Source organism: Euleptes europaea, chromosome 10 (genome assembly GCF_029931775.1).
Source record: "Euleptes europaea isolate rEulEur1 chromosome 10, rEulEur1.hap1, whole genome shotgun sequence".
NCBI classification, from domain to species: Eukaryota; Metazoa; Chordata; class Lepidosauria; order Squamata; family Sphaerodactylidae; genus Euleptes; species Euleptes europaea.
In genome coordinates, this window is record NC_079321.1 from 48,183,476 (window position 1) to 48,204,082 (window position 20,607).

The 20,607-nt window shown below is 43.9% G+C and overlaps 1 protein-coding gene across 1 annotated transcript in view; it reads left to right on the forward strand.

The window, feature by feature from the left end:
* The first annotated feature begins 15,149 nt into the window (after window positions 1-15,149).
* Window positions 15,150-20,607, forward strand: part of SENP6 (SUMO specific peptidase 6) — a 65,385-nt gene continuing 59,927 nt past the window's right edge. The window contains exon 1 of the mRNA XM_056856307.1: window positions 15,150-15,197. The gene's annotated coding sequence lies outside the window, so the exon portion shown is untranslated. The remainder of the gene's footprint in view (window positions 15,198-20,607) is intronic.

Consider the following 20,607-nt stretch of genomic DNA (forward strand, 5'->3'; position numbering starts at 1 on the left):
CAGATCAGCCGAATCAACCCTGGTGATCAATGGGGTGACAGATGCCGCACCCAGATCGCCCTTACATCCATTTGTAAATAGTAACTTTCCTAACAATCAGTGCTGAGTCCAAACAACCAGGCACAGAGAAGCTGCCCAAACAGGAAAGTTAGTTTTCCCTCCCTCCCTCTTAGTCCACAAATAACTCCAAATCAGTATGTATGAGCAGGTGATGCTAGTCAAAAGTTGTGATTTTTGTGGGGTTGACATTAATTGCATTAGTACTTCACACTCTCCTCAGGCTGGCATGCTTCTTCTTCTTCCTCCTTCCATTGTATGCACAATCAAGACTGAAGATTTTCTGGCTTGAAAGAAACCACACTTTGTTGTCATATCCATATTGGGGTGCTTTAAAAAATCCCAGTTTGCTTCTCGCTTAGAAATTGGGATTCTAAACAATGATCAAATTATCTTAGAAAAACATTCTGTAGGCAAGAAACAAACAACTTCTTCAAGCATCCCAATTCAGACCTCACAATAAACTGATTTCTTTCAAGCCAGGAAGTCTGAAATCTTGGCACCATGAACAAGGCAAGGGGAATGAGCTTGAGGACCTCCTGGCTCATCATGTTTATGATCTCTGAATGTAGCCATATCGCACATGATGTGAGTGGGCTCCATGAATTTATTTCATAAGAACCCGGAAGCTGCTATTGGTCTCAGCTCCATGTTTTGTATAAACACATTACATCTGCAGGTAAGCTGTTTAAAGATGGCAAGGAGAGGCAGTCATCCCTCATTTCCTGTGTTTCAGACTACATATAATTATTCTCCATGCTCATATACATTTCTTGTTATTATGAGGAATAAAAGTCACCACAATAAGCCCTTTTGAAGTAGGGCTGCCCGGTCCCTCTTAGCTACCGGCAGGAGATTTTTGGGGCAAAGCCTCAGGAGGGTGGGGTTTGGGAGGGGAGGGACTTCAATGCCATAGAGTCTAATTGCCAAAGCAGCCATTTTCTCCAGGTGAGCTGATCTTAATCAGCTGGAGATCAGTTGTAATAGCAGGAGATCTCCATCTACTACCTGGAGGTTGGCAACCCTACTTTGAAGGCACTCTTTCAGTTGCACTTTAAACGTACAGCTTTTGACCATTGATATAAATCCCCCTCCCCACACACTTATGCAATGAAATCTCTCCCCACAGGCAGCCCTTTCCTGAGGGAGGGTGGATAAGCGATGGCCGGGAGTAGCACAGCCGTTCCTCCTCCCTGTAATGAAAGTTTTATTGTATATAGCCATTGGCCATCACAATTTGCTAAAACAAATAAATAAAATACAGATACAGTAGATTAGCAAGTCAAATATTAAATAATGAGATATACTAAAACATTTCAATTTAAAAGAAAAGTAGCTGCTCATTCCAATACCACGTTAGACCTTATTTTCTTTGCTGCAAGAGCAAACAAAGAGACTTTATACGATGCATCTGCATCAGTATCTGATAACATAAATATAATTTTCTCTGCATCCGAATATGTATTAATATTCCTGCCCAAAATTTAGCCCTGGGGCCTGCATACAATGGGCAAAATAGGATGTAATGAGTCAAGTCCTCCAGAGGCTTCCTGGCCGCAAATCAACAATAAAAAAGGGGGGAAATGCAAAATGCAAAAAAATCCCCCATAGAAAATAATGGGGCTGCGCCATCAAAAAAGGTGGCGTAGCAACGCTGCAGCATCAAGGGAAATTCCCAGGATGAAAGGGGCCTGGAAGCTGACTAATGTCAGCTCTGCCCCTGGGAACACTCCCCCCCCCCCCCCGGCACAGGCTTTCCCTTTTGAGAGTTCCCTGCTGCACTCATGGCAGAGGCCGGTGCAGTTCTGCAGCTCCCTGGCACCGGCATATATTTCTCTGCGCTTGCATAAGTGCCACTTTGTGCCATGGTAAAGTGGCACAGTTGTCAGCGCAGGGTCATGCCACCTCCTAAGGAGATTTGCTCCCCCTTTTCAGGACTGTAGCCTTAAACATGAATAGCAAGCCTGGAAAGTGTTCATATGAAACAATCTTACAACAGAAAAAAAAATCTTAGAAATCTAAGTGAATATTTAACATAAATTTGTTTATTTTCTCCAGAATAACCACTGTTGGGAACAAGTGTTCCTACCCAAGTGCTTTCTCACACTCCTCACCAAAGGAGATCAACTTTCCTGCTTGGCATCATATGATGCAAAAAGAAATGTGACTGTACAGAGATATGTTTGCTCCAGGAATTAAACTGATAAACACACCTACGCATTACTGAAATAAGAGAGTTAAAAGCAACAAACTTTGGTGAAATATACTCATAAATATTTACACTTGCAATTCTTAGATACCCAGTAAAGTGCAGTTTGTACAAGAGAAGTAATTATAACAAAATATAAGAATGGTCTGATATGTAATTATGTGCAAGCCAAATTTTAATGCCATAACATGAAGCAGATAATCCATTAGTTGATAGATCAGCAACAACTCAATAAAGCCCTGTAAAGCCACAGTATCAGACGGAACATATTCTGACATGGCATATTGAAAGAAAGAAAAACTCTCTTACCAAAGCTATTGTGATATTCTTCCAAAAGTGTCCTGGCATTATTGCTAAATTCCAAGTTGAATGGGAAAAGGTAATATTTGCAATTTATTTTATAATATAAATACAGTCAAATTTTATAGGATTCCAACATGCTGGAATAAAACCTGAAAGTACCAGCATTTAGGATATTTATCAACTGGCCTATGAGTCTGAAAGAATTCTTTCATTCCGTTTAAGCGTGGGATGTATTGTCTGCATTCAAACTATGCATAATTTTATCTCAGTCTGAGTTCTGAGAACAGCCAATAAAGTGATAGCTTGAACAGAAGGCATAAAGTCTAATTAAAGCTACACACAGTAACAGCGGTACTCTTGAATAAATGGGATTTATAAGTTAATTGGCCTTGCATTTCAACCATGATAAAATATATGAGATTTACTCCTGTGTAAGGTGAACAGTATAAAAGTATATGGATACTTATAATTGTCCCAGTGATGTAACTAAGTACAGTTATGTCCCTTTTTCATTGAAATTACTTGTGATGGAATTTATTTATCTCAATGCTGCAGGAAGACAGATGAGATGACAATTCTACACCAATATCCAAAACAAGGGGCACCTGCAAGGAACTGTGGGGGCATCTCATTTTCCCCTCCCCCAATATTTCCATTCTCTGTCTGCCTAGCAGTCCCCAAAGATTCTCCTCTTTTTATGCTTCCTTCTCTCCTTCCCACCCACTAGCCAATCTACCTTTATCTGCCCCATCTTCAGCATTATCTCCTTCCCTCCCCTGGCAGCCTCTACCTGGGAAAACTCTGTCTAGTTCCAACAACTGGGCTGGGCCCAACTGTGCAGTAGGGAACTTGGAAGAACTTACAGAGAGATGTGTTGCATAGAGACTACCTTCTGAAGCTGCCATTTCCTCCAGGGGCACTGATCTCTGTAGACTGGAGGTCAATTGTAATTCCAGGAGAATGGAGCCTTGATTACTTAGCGTGACGGCTCCTTCTCTTCTGAGGCGTAGGCGTCTTGAGCTGTGGGTTATTTTCCTCCATCTTCAGGGTAGGCAGGACTAATATTTATTAATTTTTTTCTAACTTCCTGTCTACCCTTGGCTGGAAAATAGCCTGCAGACCTCAGTTACAGTCTTGCCTAGCTATTACGACAGGAGTGAACACTTGCTTAATAAAAAACACAAAAGATATAACATTGACAACATCAACAGTGGAACAAACTTTTTTGAACCCAAAGGATTTGTATTATCGATTTTGACAAAAACACATACCCCAGGATAAACCTATTGGCATAATCCAGAAGTGATCAAATACTAAAATTTTAAAGTACATTCCCTCACTAGTGAGATAGGGAAGGTTCGTATATGTACCGTATCCTGGGTGGGCAAGACGCCTACGCCTCAGAAGAGAAGAAGCCGTCACGGTAAGTAATCAAGGCTCCATTCTCCTCTGAGGCTGCGGCGTCTTGAGCTGTGGGATCTATAAGAGCTCCCCTGATGGGTGGTTATGAACCTTCCTCAGCTACTTGTTGTCGGCCGCTTGGGCCGACAACCAAGTATTTATTCGGTAGTGTTTTATGAAGGTCGACACTGATGCCCAGGTTGCAGCACGGCAGATTTCCTCCACCAGAGCCTGCTTATCAAAAGCGGCTGTGGTGGCTGCACTATGCAGCGAATGGGCGGTGATACCCTCAGGGACAGGGACTCCCGAGGCCTTGCATGCCTCAGAAATACAGATTTTAAGGGTATTACTAATGGCTGCGGTAGACATTCTTTCCCCTCTGTTGGGATTAGCAATTCCAATGAACATGTAATCCGTTTTTCTTATATTCTCTGTTCTTTTAATAAAGATGCGCAGGGCTCGACGTAAGTCTAAGGAATGCCAGGAACATTCCTTGGGGCAGGATGGCCTTGGACAGAAAGATGGGAGATTGATTTCTTGTGATCTGTGGAAAGGTGAATTTACTTTTGGAGTAAATGTGGGATCGGGTGAAAGGACCACTCTATCTTTGTTGGACACACAAAGCCCCTTTCGTATAGACAGAGCCCTCAACTCGGAGACCCATCTGGCTGATGTAATTGCAATTAAAAAGAGGACCTTCATGCAAAGGTACTTTAAGGAAACAGAGCGTAGTGGCTCAAAAGGTGGTTTTGTAAGGGCCTTGAGCACTAAGGTGAGATTCCATGATGGGAAACAATGTATGACCGGAGATTGACTCTGTTTTACCCTTTTTAAAAAGGCGATGACATGATGGTGTCTCGCTGGTGGGACCCCTTCTATTGTGGGAACAACGGTGGTGATGGCTGCCACCTGCCTGCGTAATGTAGATGCAGAAAGCTTCATCTGAACCCCCTCCTGGAGAAACTCCAGTAGTTGTTGCGCTTTCTGTTTTAGTGAGTCAACCTTTTTTCTCCTTGCCCAGCGGACAAAGGCCTTCCATGATGTATTATAAATGCATTTGGTAGCGGGTCTACGGGCCCCTAGTATGGTTTCCACCACTTTGGTAGAGTAACCCCTATCTAATAAAGATCCCCTCTCAAGTGCCAGACGGTCAAACAGAACTATTGAGGGTCTGCATGAACTAGGTGACCCTGGCGGAGAGTTCCCCATTGAGAAGGAATTCTCCAAGGGTCCTGACATCTGGAGGAGGGTCGCGAACCATGGTCGTCACGGCCAAAACACGGCTATTAAGAGGACGTTGGCCCACTCGGTCTGGATCTTTTGGAGGACTTTTGATATGATGGGCAGAGGAGGAAAGGCATATAGCATTCCCGTTGGCCAAGGGCTCAGAAGGGCGTCTATGCCTTCTGCCTTGTGATGGTGATATCTTGAGAAGAACCTTGGCACTTTGAAGTTTTCGGCGGAGGCGAACAAATCTACTAAGGGATCGCCAAATTTGATGGTAATTTGCCGAAAGACTTCCCGATCCAAGGACCATTCCCCTTCGTCTACGAAGTGGTGACTTAGCTGGTCTGCCTGGATGTTGAGAATCCCTTTGATGTGCTCTGCTCTGATAGATTTCAGGTTGGTCTGAGACCAAAGGAAGATTTGTTCTGACTTGCGGTGGAGGGTTGATGATCTGGACCCCCCCTGTTTGTTTATGTGAGCCTTGGTGGAAATATTGTCCGTTCTCACAAGGATATGTGAACCTTGGATCAGCGGAGCAAAGGCTCATAGAGCGAGTTTTACTGCTCTCAACTCTAATAGATTGATGTGCAGAGAAGATTCTTGTGTTGACCAGCAACCCTGCATCATGTGTGAGTTGAGGGAGGCTCCCCACCCCTCCAGGCTGGCATCCGTAAAGATTTGTATCGGTTCCTGGTGAATGTATTGTGTGGGTTTGGAAAGGTTTGACTGCAGAGACCACCAGCGCAAACTCCTCCTGGTTTCAAGGGAGAGTGTAACGACCCTGTCCCTCTTCTTTGCTATGTCCTTCTGAAAAGGGCGGAGTTGCCACTGAAGTGGTCTGGACCGAAAACGGGCCCAGGGAACCACGGCTATGCATGCAATCATGAGTCCTAACAGTCTTGCTAACGTCATGAGTTTGGATGTTCACGATTTTGCTATGGTTGATGCTAACCCTATAATCTTTTGGATGTGTACTGGGGGTAGGGATAGTGAGTTGTGTTTTGAGTCAATCCTGACCTCCAGGTGGATCATGGATGGAGGTTTGAGATTGCTCTTGTTGATTAGGTAGCCGTGTTCCTGGAGAACTTGGATTACCCGTGTTGTGTGCTGCTTGGATTGATGTTTGGATTTTGCACAGATCAAGATGTCGTCCAGGTACGGGTGACCTGGATGCATTCTTGTCTCAGTGATGCGATGACTGACACTAGAATTTTTGTGAACACCCTCGGTGCTGATGTTAAACCGAAGGGGAGGGCCCTGAATTGGAAATGTGAGTGGCCATATGTGAAGCAAAGGAAATGCCTGTGTGAGGGATGTATGGATACATGGAGGTATGCCTCCGTCAAATCCACTGCCGTCATAAATGTATTTGGACATAGGGATTCTACAATGGACTTGACGGTTTCATGCGGAAATGTTTGCAGGCCATCCGTCTGTTTAGGTATTTTAAGTTGAGGATGACCCTCCAGTCCCCATTCTTTTTGGGGACTGTGAAGAATGTTGAATATGTTCCCTGTTGTCTTTCCAATTTGGGAACTGGCTCTATGGCTTTGATTGTTAACAGGTGCTAGATTGCCCTGAGTGTTCTGTTCTGTTTTTCCTGTTTGAAGGATGTGGGAGATAGAATGAATGTTAATGGTTGTGATGTTAATTCCAGTAGGTATCCCTGTGATATGATCTTTAGTACCCACTGGTCCTGACAAGAGGAGGCCCATTTTTCCTGAAAGTATTGAAGCCTTCCTCCCACTTCTAGTGTGCTGTTGTCATTGGGTATTAATCTTGGGAAACTTGTCCCCTTTATCGGGGCGGGACTATTGGTTTGCTGATCTTTGGAATCTACCATCCCCTCTCCTCTGAAAGGGTCGTGAGGAATCCCATCACCTTTGGTACTCTGATTGGTACCTGAATGGGGTCCTAGATGTCTGAAAGGACTGATATGAAGGAGGTCGTGACTCCTTTTTCATCTGTTTGGGAAGAGCTTGTTTCTTATCTTTAGTTTCGATAAGAATTTTTTCCAATTTTTCACCGAAGAGTCTGCCCTTCTGAATAGGGTAGGACATCAACGTGGTTTTTGCCCTAAAATCTGCTGGCCACACCCTCAGCCATAATGCCTTTCTTACAGATGTAACCGAGGCCATGGATCGTGCCACCAGGGACATAGTGTCCAATGAAGCATCCGCCATCAGGGTGATGGCACTCAGGACTCGGTCTAGGCCTCCTACTACTCTACGGTTCTCTGGAGGTATCAATTGGATAAGCTTTTTCATCCACAAGTATGAGGCTCTGGCAAATATGGACGTGGTAGCGCTAGCCTGAATGGCTAGTGCTGATGACTCATGGGCCTTTCTGGTCAGAGCTTCGCATTTTTGATCTAATTGATCTCTCAGTGATCCCTTCCCATCTTCAGGGATGAGGCCTGGGGTCTGAATATCCACTACTGGGGCATCCACCAGTGGTATTTTGAGTAAGGACATGGAATGTTGGGCTAGGTTGTATAATTTTTTAACGTTAGGTGGCAATTACCTATTAGAGGCTGGGTTGTCCCATTCCTCATGAACTGCCCTGAGGAAGAATTCTGGGAAGGGGACCAGGTGGTTATGAGAGTGCTTCCTAGGAAAGCACTCTGACACCCCTTGCTTAAGTTTAGGAGTAGGAACATCAGTGGTTTCACTCTCCTCTTCATTCAGGTCAAGGGCCAGAATAGCTTTAGCTAAGCGGCCTTGGTAATCTTCCCCACTGAACAGGTGGTTCTGGGACTCCTCTGGAGGAGGCGACTCATCTTCTGAGTCGAATTCGCCCTCCTCTTTTTCGTCCTCTGAGTCTATAGTGGACTCATGTGATTCATCTGGAAGGGTCCCCCCAGCAGTCGCCTTTAATGCCGCTTTAGTGGGCCAATTGCCAGAAGTAGAAGGTTCCTGAGTTACAGTGGAACTTTCTCCTTCTTCAAAGGAGTTGGTCTGAGGAAGGGAGGGGGGACTCGGTAGGGCCCGCCCAGGGGAAAGGTGGAAATCTCATCTGAAAGGCCTGAAAGGCCTGCCATTGGCGCTGGGGGGCTAGGTTAACCCAGCCGTCGGCCTCCTCCTGTGTTAAAAGCCTCCCGCCGACAAAGGGGGGGTAGTTACCAACTCCCACCGGGAGATACGTACTGGCCTCCATGGATGGTACCATGGTGGCCGCCTGCGGTGCTCTGCGGGCTTTTGGCGAGGAGGCAAGTGATTTCTTCCCAGCTCTCATCCCCACTCCGGCTTTAGAAGTGTGCTTTCGTTTTTTAATGGAGAGGAGCGCTGCTGCGGCTTTTCGCGCCTTTTTAGTCTTTGGCACGGCCGCCGTTTTCCCCTTGCTCTGAGGAGAGCCCTCCTGCTGCTTTCCCCCTAATGAGCTGCAATCGCGGTCGTTGGGGGAAGCGGGCTCCTTTGGGGTGGATGCGACCAGCCCCCGGTGGTAGTCCTGTTCAGAAAGGAGGTCGTCCTCCCTTTCTAAGATGGCATCCGCCATTTTGAAATCCCCACAGAAAGAACTCCGGGGAAGACGACAAACAATTCAACGCACAATTCAACACAGAAGGCAGTACACAGGGGACTGGCAACTGGGAAGGGTAAGAAAAAACGGAGGACGGAACACAAGGCAAGGGACTTACTGGACACACAAGTAAGACAGATCCTAATCCTTATCACAGCACGGAGCTTTCTCCTTTATGACCTGCTACCCCTAGAGGCAGGACGGAACTGAGGTCTGCAGGCTATTTTCCCGTCAAGGGTAGACAGGAAGTTAGAAAAAAAATATTAGTCCTGCCTACCCTGAAGATGGAGGAAAATAACCCACAGCTCAAGACGCTGCAGCCTCAGAGGAGAAATCCAGGCCCCACGTGGAAGATGGAAACCCTACTGTGAGAGCCTGCTAGACTTTGTTGTGCAGCCCATTCCATTCAGTGGGCCCTACAACAGGATATGGGCAGCTGTTGATCTTATCAATTTTCAATGTGGCTTCTTCAAGCTTTTCTCAGATGAGTGAAGCTGTTGCAGGCAACCACGTATGCAAACATGTGGATCCCAGTCCTGAAGAACTTTATAGGCAATAACCAGCACCTTGAATTGAACCCAGAAACCGATCAGTAACCAATAAAGTGACTGAACAATAGGTGTAATATACATACTCTGTGTCTGGGGTGATGGCTCTGCCCTAGGGTTGCCAGGTGCCTCTTCACCATGGGTGGGAGGTTTTTGGGGCAGAGCCTGAGGAGGGTGAGGTATGGGGAGGGGCTTCAATGCCATAGAGTCCAATTGCCAAAGCGGCCATTTTCTCCAGGGGAACTAATCTCTATCAGCTGGAGATCAGTTGTAATAGCAGGAGATCTCCACATAGTACCTGGAGGTTGGCAACCCTACTCTGCCCCTACACTTACTGCGGCGTCCTGAGTGCCTGAAGCAGCTGGCACTGTGCAAGAGCTATGAGGAGCCAGGCGGGAGACATAGGCAGGACAAAGAAACCTGTTGCTGCATTGGGCAGCGCGGCTCCATTTCAGGCCTCAGCAGACAGTCTTACTGCTGAGACTGGAAGGGAAGTGGGGTTATACAGGCTTGCCAGGCTGGGCAATGAAGTGACAGAATAGCAGTCAAGATTGGCTCTGAACTAATGGGGCCAGGGAAGCCAGCTTGGGGTAAGGTGGTGAAGACAGCAGCGGAGGTGGGGGAGACCGAAGCAGGGAGACACCCAATTGTTATGTCAACTGGTGGATGCCTCCACACCCTCACAGGAGCCTGCACTACTTCAACAGGCATTGAGGAATTACAGGGTTGGCCTGTCCTCAGGAAGTAGTGTTGCCAACCTCCAGGTACTGTAACAACAACAACAACAAAAAAAACCCCAACACAGATGGGCATACAATGACCACAATTCAATGTTAAATTTTAGCAAATATATGTTAGACCTTACTCTAACACACTGGTTCCCAACCAGGGGTCCGTGGACCCCCAGGGGTCCGCGAGAATTAAATTAAGGTCCGCAAAACAAAGTTATAAACCCATAATAAATTAATATTTTCAATTAAAAGTTCTCTATTATAAAATATATATATATTCAAATATTATTCTAAGTTTAATGTTTAACTAACAGTTATGATTAAAGTTTATTTTCAAATTCTCAGAATTTTTATTTTGAGCCTTGGGGTCCCTGCACCGAACAAAAAAGTCCCAGTGGTCCCTGGTCAAAAAAAGGTTGGGAACCACTGCTCTAACAGAATAAAATAGTTTATCAGTTCACATCAGAGAATCTCTTTCATATCCACAATTAATGTTCTTTAGTCATTCCATTACAAAAGTGTACCAATATGTACAAAAGAAAGTAATTCAGTCCCTTATTCCATGGGGTGTGTGTGTGTGTGTGTGTGTGTGTGTATGCGCGCGCACTGATATATTTCAGAAGGAAGACGGTTTTCTTGAGTTACTCCGTTTCGAAGTCCTTCATCAGTTCCGCTTCATAAGGCTCCCCTTCAGCGTGGGGATGCTCTGGTATTTCGACAAAAACTCTTTGGTAAAAATGACTTGTACCACAGAGCTGTTTCCCAACTACCATCCAGGTGTGGCCAAGTAGCTGGCAACACCGGCCTAGGGCTCTCTTTGCTGCCAGTAAGTCCCCTCACCCCATGATGGTTGCCTGGAGGTACCTGGGAACCCTACCCTGCCATGCTGCAATCCCAATCAGGATCAGGCCCTCACATAATTTTTAAATTGCTTTAAAATGTCAGGAGCATCCATGGGTCAGACCCAGGGACACCATTACATCTGGTTTGGCCCTGTTAGCATAAGGGTTATTCTGGGCTGCTACACCAGTAACTCCAAACTATACAAACACATGAAGCTTTCTTATACTGTGTCAAGTCATTGGTCTGTACTGGCTACACTTTTTGAAAACTGTTTATTTTCCAAGCTGACATTACAAAACATATAAACATACACATAAAATTCTTACATTATAATGGTACTTACTCTATAACTTCTATTATACCTTCTTTTAATATTATAATTGCATATTCGATGGCGTATTTCTTACTTTCTTAAATTTTAACATTCTATTATTTTGATCAGTTAACTACAATATACTCAAGAAATACTTTCCATTTTTCATAAAAATCAGAGGTTGATCTATTATTCACTAAAGATATTAACTTAGCTATAGCTGCATATTCTGCAAACTTATTTGTCCATTACATCTGGGTAGTCTTCTGTTTTCCACTTTCTTGCATACTCCACTCTTGCCGCTGTCACCATATGCTTAAATAGTTCATTATCTATTTTTGGCATATTGTCTGAGAGAATATTTAACAACATATTTTTTTGGATCTAACACAAATTTGATTTCTAGTATTCTTTGCATTTCATCATGTACCATTTCCCAATATTTTCTTGCTTTTTTGCAAGACCACCACATATGATAAAATGTTGCATCTATGCTTTGACATTTCCAACACTTTTCATCAAATCCCTTACTGGCCTTTGCAATATCTTTAGGCATTATATACCATCTAAAGTACATTTTATACTAGTTTTCTCTAAGCATTTGACATTTTGTAAACTTAATTTCTTTTAACCATATGTTCTCCCACTGAGTCATATCTATAAATGTTCCTAAATTTTGCATCATACAATCTTTTACTTGTTCTGTTTCAGTTTCATACTGTAGCAAGTTTATAGATTTTCCCTAACAGTCGACCTGAATCTCCCATTATTAGACATTCAAAATGTGTCTTTTCTCTCAAAAGTTTGTATGGTAAACTCTATACACTGTACTGGCTACCCCGATGGGCAGTAGTTACAACTAGAAACCCTTTGTTCCAAGCTTCTGAAATGTACCTTAATATGTCTTGCGCACATGCACACACAAATTACTATTTTTTCAAATGGATGTAGACACTGCTGTGATTAATAAAATACAAATTCATTTAAAAGCATTACTAAATTCATTGTAGCATCATTACATATTTTTTCAATTGACAGATACTAACAGTACAACTGCCGGGGTTGGCAAAATGTTTTGATGTTAAAAGGAGCCCCATGGCGCAGAGAGGTAAGCTGCAGTACTGCAGTCAAAAGCTCTGCTCATGACCTGAGTTCGATCCCAACAGAAGTTGGTTTCAGGTAGCCGGCTGAAGGTTGACTCAGCCTTCCATCCTTCCGAGGTCGGTAAAATGAGTACCCAGCTTGCTGGGGGTAAAGGGAAGATGACTGGGGAAGGCAATGGCAAACCACCCCGCAAAACAAAAGTCTGCCTAGGAAACGTCGGGATGTTTCTTCACCCCATGGGTCAGGAATGACCCGGTGCTTGCACAGGGAACCTTTACCTTTACTTTACCATACTCAAAAAGGTTGGGAACCACTGCTCAAGTGAAATTACGGTGAAAGTTGTGTGAGGCCTGCTGCTAGGCTCCCTCCTTCTTGAACACATTATTTCCCCCAAATGTATCACTGGCAGATTCGAAGACCCTGTTATTGGACTGTGAGCCCCAAAAGAACAGCTCAGAGGATAGCTGCAGCCTGCAGCAACTGCACACATTACTACTCTTATACCCAATTTTAAACATTGCTCAGAGTAAAGTTCTGTTATCAGTTTCTGTGGCGCTGATTTTAGAAGTGCAGCGCCTAACACAGACCTCAACCAACTTCTTATGATGTTGCAGGACTTCTGGAAAGAGATACATACATACATGGGTTAGGGCTGGCAACTATGGGCCGGGAGATTCCTGGAGATTTTTTGGGGTGGACCCCGGGGAGGGTGGGATTTGGAGAAGGGAAAGAGCTCAGTAGCGCATAACGTTTACCCTACAAAGCAGCCATCTTGTTCAAGGCAACTGATCCCTGTCCTCCGGAGATCAGTTATAGTTCAAGGAGATTTCTAGACCACACCTGGAGGTTGGCAATCCTAATATACACACAGACTGCCTGGGGGAAATGAAAGCTTGCCTAAGCAAATTCACAGTGGGTCGCCGTGTTAGTCTGTCTGCAGTAGTAGAAAAGGGCAAGAGTCCAGTAGCACCTTATAGACTAACAAGAATATTTTCTGGTAGGGTATAAGCTTCCTGAAGAAAAGTGAGCTGTTGGTATCTGGAGAAGTGAGCTGTGGCTCACGAAAGCTCATACCCTGCCAGAAAATATTTTTATTAGTCTTTAAGGTGCTACTCTTGCCCTTTTCTACTGCCTTTGGAAGTAATTGCTGTTTCCTGAACTCTTTTCTTTCTGTCTGTCTTTTTCTGTCTGTCTTTTTCTTTCTGTTTTTCTATCTTTCTTTTTCTGTCTGTCTGTCTTTCTTTGTCTGTCTTTCTTTTTCTGTCTGACTTTTTCTTTCTGTCTTTCTTTTTCTTTGTTTTTCTGTCTTTCTTTTTCTGTCTGTCTTTCTTTTTCTGTCTGTTTTTCTGTCTTTCTTTTTCTGTCTGTTTTTCTTTTTCTTTCTTTTTCTGTCTGTCTGACTTTCTTTTTCTTTCTGTTTTTCTGTCTTTCTTTTTCTGTCTGTCTTTTTCTTTGTTTTTCTGTCTTTCTTTTTCTCTGTCTCTTTCTTTTTCTCTGTCTCTTTTTCTTTCTGTCTTTCTTTTTCTGTCTGTCTTTCTTTTTCTGTCTGTCTGTCTGACTTTTTCTGTCTTTCTTTTTCTTTGTTTTTCTGTCTTTCTTTTTCCTGTCTTTCTTTTTCTGTCTGTCTGTTTTTCTTTTTCTTTCTTTCTTTTTCTGTCTGTCTTTCTTTTTCTTTCTGTTTTTCTGTCTTTCTTTTTCTTTCAGTCTTTCTTTTTCTGTCTGTCTGTCTGACTTTCTTTTTCTTTCTGTTTTTCTCTTTCTTTTTCTGTCTGTCTTTTTTTTTGTTTTTCTGTCTTTCTTTTTCTGTCTTTCTTTTTCTGTCTTTCTGTCTGTCTTTCTTTTTCTTTCTGTCTTTCTTTCTGTTTTTCTGTCTTTCTTTTTCTTTCAGTCTTTCTTTTTCTGTCTGTCTGACTTTCTTTTTCTTTCTGTTTTTCTGTCTTTCTTTTTCTGTCTGTCTTTTTCTTTGTTTTTCTTTCTTTTTCTTTCTGTCTTTCTTTGTCTTTCTTTTTCTATCTCTTTTTCTGTCTTTCTTTTTCTGTCTTTCTTTTTCTTTCTGCCTTTCTTTTTCTGTCTGTCTGTCTGTCTGTCTGTCTTGGCGTGGGGGAGAAAGGACCGCAGCACCAGCCAGGCACGGTCATAGCATATGAGCAACGCAGCCTTGGCGCAGCCATTTCTAGCACGGGGGAAGGGCCCAGAGGCGTTGCGTGTCCTGAGCAGATTAGCTGCACTTTTCTCTCTCCCTCCCCGGCCTTGTGTGCGCTGACGATTAGCCTTCTTTGGTCAAGGGGGGGGGGCGGGCGGAAGAGATGAGCCCTGAAGGGAAAACCGTTCGCGGCGGGTTGCTAGGGGCAAGCAGGCATTGCCCGTAGCAACCTGGGCGAGCCCGCCTCGGCCGGGTCGCTCCGATCCGTCCTCCTCCGCCGCCTTTGGGGGGGCCGGGCCCAGCGCACGGAGCGACCGCTCTGGCCTTCCTCCCCTTGTCTCGCAGCACCGTTCGGGAGCTGATAGTGACGCCGGGCGCAGTGAGGGAAGGGAGGCGGGTGGAAGGGAGGAAGAGAGCCGCCGCCGCCGCGCCCCCCCCCCCGCCGCGTAGGCCCAGCTGGACGCCCGGCCCCCAGTTAGCGAGGGGCGCTGGGATGCGCTCGCCTTCCTTCCCTCCCCCCGCCTACCCGCCCTCCTTCGTCAGCGCACCGGCTAGGCGAGAGCGGGAGGCGGCGGCGGCGGGAGGCGCAGGCCCAGGGGGAGAGGCCTAGTCGCGCGGCTGCGCCTCTGAGGCGCCGGGGCCCGGCCGGGAAAAACACCCCCAACTCCTTGGCGCGATGGTGTGAGGACGGAGCAGGAGAGGCCGAGGGGAAAGATGGCCGGTGGAGGCGGAGGAGGAGGAGGAAGCGGCGGAGGGGGCAAAAGCGTCGGGGGCGCCAGAAGTAGCGGCTTTCTGGACGGTGAGTGCGTTGGGGGTCGGGGCCTCCGGGTTGCCCCCCACGCTCCCCACTCGGGGGAAATGGCTGTGAGGAGGAACTGAATGGCTTCCTGTAGGTTTTCGGGAAATGCTACGGGGGGCAGGCCCCAAAGCAGAAGAAAATACGGTGTTTACCTGTGTTTTTTGTTGGGGGGGGGAGAGGACTGTTAAGGGGGCTTACTGGGGGCTTCCAATGAAGGGGGAGTTAGTGTGGTGATGGGCGGCTGGTAAAGGTTAACGTTTAGGTAAGGGCTTAAGCTAATTAAACAAGGCACTTTTTGTGCATTGCTTTTTTTTTTGCTGTAGTCAGGCTGTCTGTCTAGGCAGTGCCCTGCTTTCTTCCCCCCTCTCTCTCTTTCCCGTAAATAAGCATCTCGTTTTCTAGCTAAAAATAATGTGAAAGGGTATCTTGAAGATCTGCTCCCCCTTCCGTCCCCCAAGTCTCATGTGAGATTATTGGGATATTAGGTTTTATGTCTCCCCCCCCCCCCACCGCCATGGGGTACCTGGAAAGGTGAGGAAATTGCTTTAAACAGGCCATGTTTGTGAGTAGAAAGCTTTGTGGCATTGCAAGTAAAAATTACAAAAAATAAGAAGAAAAAGGCTAGATGTTTGTGTATGTACATTTTAGATGTTTCGTTGTCATTTTGGGATACCCTACTTAATTACAAGAAATCAAGCTTTTAATGAACAATACAAAAAATTCAAGACAAGCTAATTTCTTGCTTTCCTTCACTGGAAGCATACTGCCTCACCCCCCTTCTGAAAATTATTTTCCTTGGGGTAAAAAGTTCCAAAGGAGATAGTGGGTTGGAGAGTGGGGGGTTAGCTCTGCATATTTTGCTGTGATATAAGTACATGTATACATCAGATGTGCTTGGTGCTGTGAATATATTAATTTTGCCCCCAGAATCGGATAGTGGGACACTGGTTCTTCAGTGTGTAAGATGAGGAACCTGATCTGAAGGCAGGTTCTTACATTATTATTTTCTATTTACAGAGGTCTTTGGGCAGGATGATGCTGGTTTATCTTTTATGAAGAGAAGATATGATGCAGAAATCATGTTTACTGTACCATTAGTACATTTTCACATACTATGTGGTTGTCTTCATTAGTTATAAAGCAACAAATGAAATGGCTTTAAAATACAATGCTTAGAATAGAGTGGACCCAATGGTGTAGCAGTGTAGACTGAAAGTGACACTACATTATTAATGTAAACCAAAACAACATGTTAAAGCTTTAGTCACTGATGCAACCATCCATGTTGATGACTGCCTAAAATGCATGCTTCACTTGGAAAGCAGTTTCTATGAAATAGCTTCTTGTGTGGTTACAAGAGTTTTTACTATATTATGTAAAGTCTTCCAAAAAGAAGATGTGATGGTATGGTGAATACCATTTTGCTGTAATAGTATGGAAATTTGCTTTAGCATGTGTTTCAAATGACTGCCCACACATATGTTAGTATTTGTGATATGATACTACAGCTATATTAGAAGCTGTGTTATCAGAGAGTTAAGCAGGTGAAGATGCTCATGTCTGATGTTATCAGTATCACCTATTTTTGTAAATTCCATAGCAGTTGATTGATTTCCAGGACAAAAGGAACACTTCGCCAGTGTGTCCCTACTTGCACCACTAAGTTCCCACAGTCTGTTGCACATTTGTAACCAACAAGAACAAGTACACCCCTTCTATGGAAGGGTTCCACTTTGTTGCAGCCTTTTCCACAATTAAATCTGCCGGCAAGGGGAAACCCTGCAGCCATTCCCTCTCAGTAGATTTACACATGAGGATGAGGGTACTAGTCTGTAGGTAAACATGGCAAATTTGTGACAGTTCATAAGGAAGTGATCCAGCCTTCTCTTTCAAGCAGTGTGCTTTCAGTGCCTAGTTAGGCATTGTGAGAAATGTTATCCTGTTAGTGATACGTTGAGCTCATATAGCTCGTATGAGATGTCCTGGTGTCATTCTGTAGCTGCAAGTCCATTTTAAGGCCTTGCTTTTTTCACTACAGCAGTGGTCCCCAACCTTTTTGGTGTGGTGACCCACAAGTTCAAATTTATTTGGCATGAAGTCCCACTTGGGGAAATAAAGCATTCACGAATCATTCAAACTGCAAGAGCCTGGGACCCACTTTCCCAGGCCTCTCTACCCACTTCTGAGTCAGGACACCAAGGTTGGGGAACAGTGCACTACAGGACAGTAAAGATTGACATTTTGCATTGTTCTTCAGATTATGAGCCTAGTTGGGCTAGAACAGATTTTGAGCAAATCCTGATTGTGAATATAAATTTTATATAGTGGGTCATATAAAAATGACTGGGCCTTATATCTTCAAGAGCTTTGTGTATGTTTGCCCCTAATTCAATACTGCCTATGACTAATGTTTCTTCCCAGTATTTCCTTAGATGATTTGAGGCATGGTTGATTTTATTTCATTTTTTTACGTAGAAAAGAACTTGTTGGATAGCTGTAGCCCTGTTTCATATTATGGAGTAGCTAGTAGTGGATGGGTTCTTGCCAGTCATTTCAGCACACACAAGAGAGGGTGATTTTGCCAGTTTATCCCGACAGTGGCAGATTTTTGACACCCTCATAGTGTTCCTGGCAGTTTCCTGTCCCCCAGGAGGAGCATTTTGGGCTGTAGTAGTATGGGGGAAGTGGGAAGTCATGTTCTACTAATGGAAATCCATCCATCAGTATTGGTTTTTGGCAGATTGAAGCCATTATCTAGAAGGAAGATTTAGTATCCATAATATTGATGATAGAACATGTGAATTTATTTTAATACCAAAAGAAAAATCCAAATGGTATTTCATTTTTTTTCTGACTACAGTCTCTGTACTTGGTAATGCCTTCCCTAGCTACCACTCACAGCTTATTTTGGAAGTCTGCCCCTCGCTTTGAGAAACGCCTTTAATAGCTTTTCTTATGGTTCTTTCGTAGAGTAATTTTATAAATACATTTTGGAGTAAAACCTGTTTGTAGACACACTGCCAAGAAAGTGAAGAATTTCTAATATTTTCTACAGTGTAGATTTATTTCAAACTAGCATTGCTGCATGCTCTGGTCTTTGTTTTGGCCCTACTGCAGCTTTCCAAGCCCAGCCAGGATGTCAGAGGGATAGGAAATGCTATGGGTCCTGCCATGGGTCAGCGTTAGTAGGTAGAAGAAAATTTCACTTTCACATGCATGTGTTCTTAAGGCCATGTTTATTGGCTAGTGTTGGGGAATGTTAGAATTGAAGGAGTCTAGAGCAAGAGGTGAAAACAAATTCCTGACTTCTGTTTTGTGGTAAAATTGGAGAACAGTTTTTTTTTTTTTTTGCAGTCTTTCCATAGAGTTTCTGTCCAACCTATAATGGCAACTTTATGGTGTTGAGTGCAATAGACTAAAATCTTAGGGCTTAATTCTTGTCAGAGCAAGCCACTATAAATAAGGGGAAATGTTTTAAGATTTATTAGATATCACTCTTTTATTCTGTACGAAATGCAAAAATGCAAGAGCTTTTCACATGTAGTGGTATGTTAAGGTCTCTATTGCAGGATCGCCATGGAAACGTAAGTATCACAATCAGTGAGGAACAGAAGTCTGCAGCCGATAACTGGGTAGTTGGTTTAAATCAATATTGCTCCCCCTTTCCAAGTTGTTGCTGGATCCCAATGTTGCTGCGACAGTTGAGCCACAAACAGCGGAATCCTTGTGTTAGGATCTAGACATATTTAGTATTATAGTATCTTTTAATCTCATCTTTCCTCTGAGGAGCTCAGAGAGGCCTATAGCATTCTCCCCGTCTACAGCATTCTCCCTGTCTTCATTTTACCCTCCTAGTAACCCTGTGAAGTCCCTTTGGCTGAGAGTAGACTGGCTCAGTGTCAACCAGAGCTGTCGTGTCAGAGCGGGGGTTTGAATCTAGGTCTCCCAGGTCCTAGTTCAACACTCAAACTACCACACCATGCTAACATAACAATACTGTGTTCTTATGATTCCCTCCTGGCCCATATCATTCTTGCCAATAATGGACAGCATTTCTTGTCTTTAGGCTATAGTTGTGTATAGTTCCTTGCTTTTTTAACTCCATATCTCCACCTTTTGCTGTTTCATTGGGCCCCTCCTTTTCAGGCTACTGCCTCTTTTCTCCCTAGCATCTCCCTAGCACTTCCTCTTACTTTTCCCTGATGTCATACCATCCCTCCTATTCTTATGCTTTGTGAAATTTCTTCAGAGCCTCCTCTTGAATACCCCCTCAGTTCCCTGTCTTTTTCCTTAAGGTACACTTTTTCCTCAAGTTACTTCCACCCAGGATCTGTTACCTTTTAATATTAGCCAGATTGACAGCATTCTTTTTTTCTTATAGAAGATTAGTTGCAGGCTACTTTTCCCCCTGAACAGGAAAACATCCTGATCCCAACCCCTGAGCAGCCTATGTATTGGAAGCTTTGGTGCCACAAGAACAATACAGTATATATTAAATTAATGTATTGGGAATAATTGTAGGATATTTTGGCTAGGACATATTTTGAAGCCTCAAATGAAAGTAGTGCACACCAATTTCTATACACCTGTAGGAGCTACCTCCCTCACTACAGCCATGGAACTATCTTACTCCAGCATGGGTGGCTGGATAAACATGTGGACTTTATCTGGATTCATGCTGTATTTTTAGCCCTGTATGGTGGTGAAATAGATGAGACCAGATAGAACATAACTTCTAATCTAGTCACTTTATAATCTGAGGGCAAAATAGGTGTTCTGGGATGGAGAACAGAGTGGATTTAAAACTAAGAGTATCCTTGCCGTGGTAGAATATTGCAAGAATATAGTCTTGCACTAGTTTTTTTTTTATTAAGGAGATATGTGTACTGTTTCTCAATATATATTTTAAACATATGACGGTTTATGTACATCAGTTAAAATAATGATGGCCGAGCTGTTGGGAGTCAGTTTTGGCTTTTTCTGGGTTCTGTTGAAAGCACCACAGAAACCAGAAGATCTGGTTGACTTGAGGTTACAGCTGGGGGGAAGTGAACATGTGTATTCTGGGAAATAATCACCTTGCAGAACTGCATAAATTTTTGCAAGTTATTGTCTGATTGCCCAGGTTTCAGCAAACGACCTTGCTGTGCTAAAAGTACAATCAGTTCAACATACTTGGTGACTGTTTCTTGATTGTAAAAAAGATTTGCAAGATACAGCTTTTGAGGGCATATTGAGCAGGGGTTTGTGTGTATGCTGTTTGTCAGGATTTATCAGACATTCAAAGAAAAGTAACATATTTAGAACACATCCAGTCAGTGAAAAGGTTTCTTCTAGAGTTGCATGTGTCATTGACTTATTAGGACTGATTTTCATCACTGGAACTAACATATTTACACATAGAGCTCAT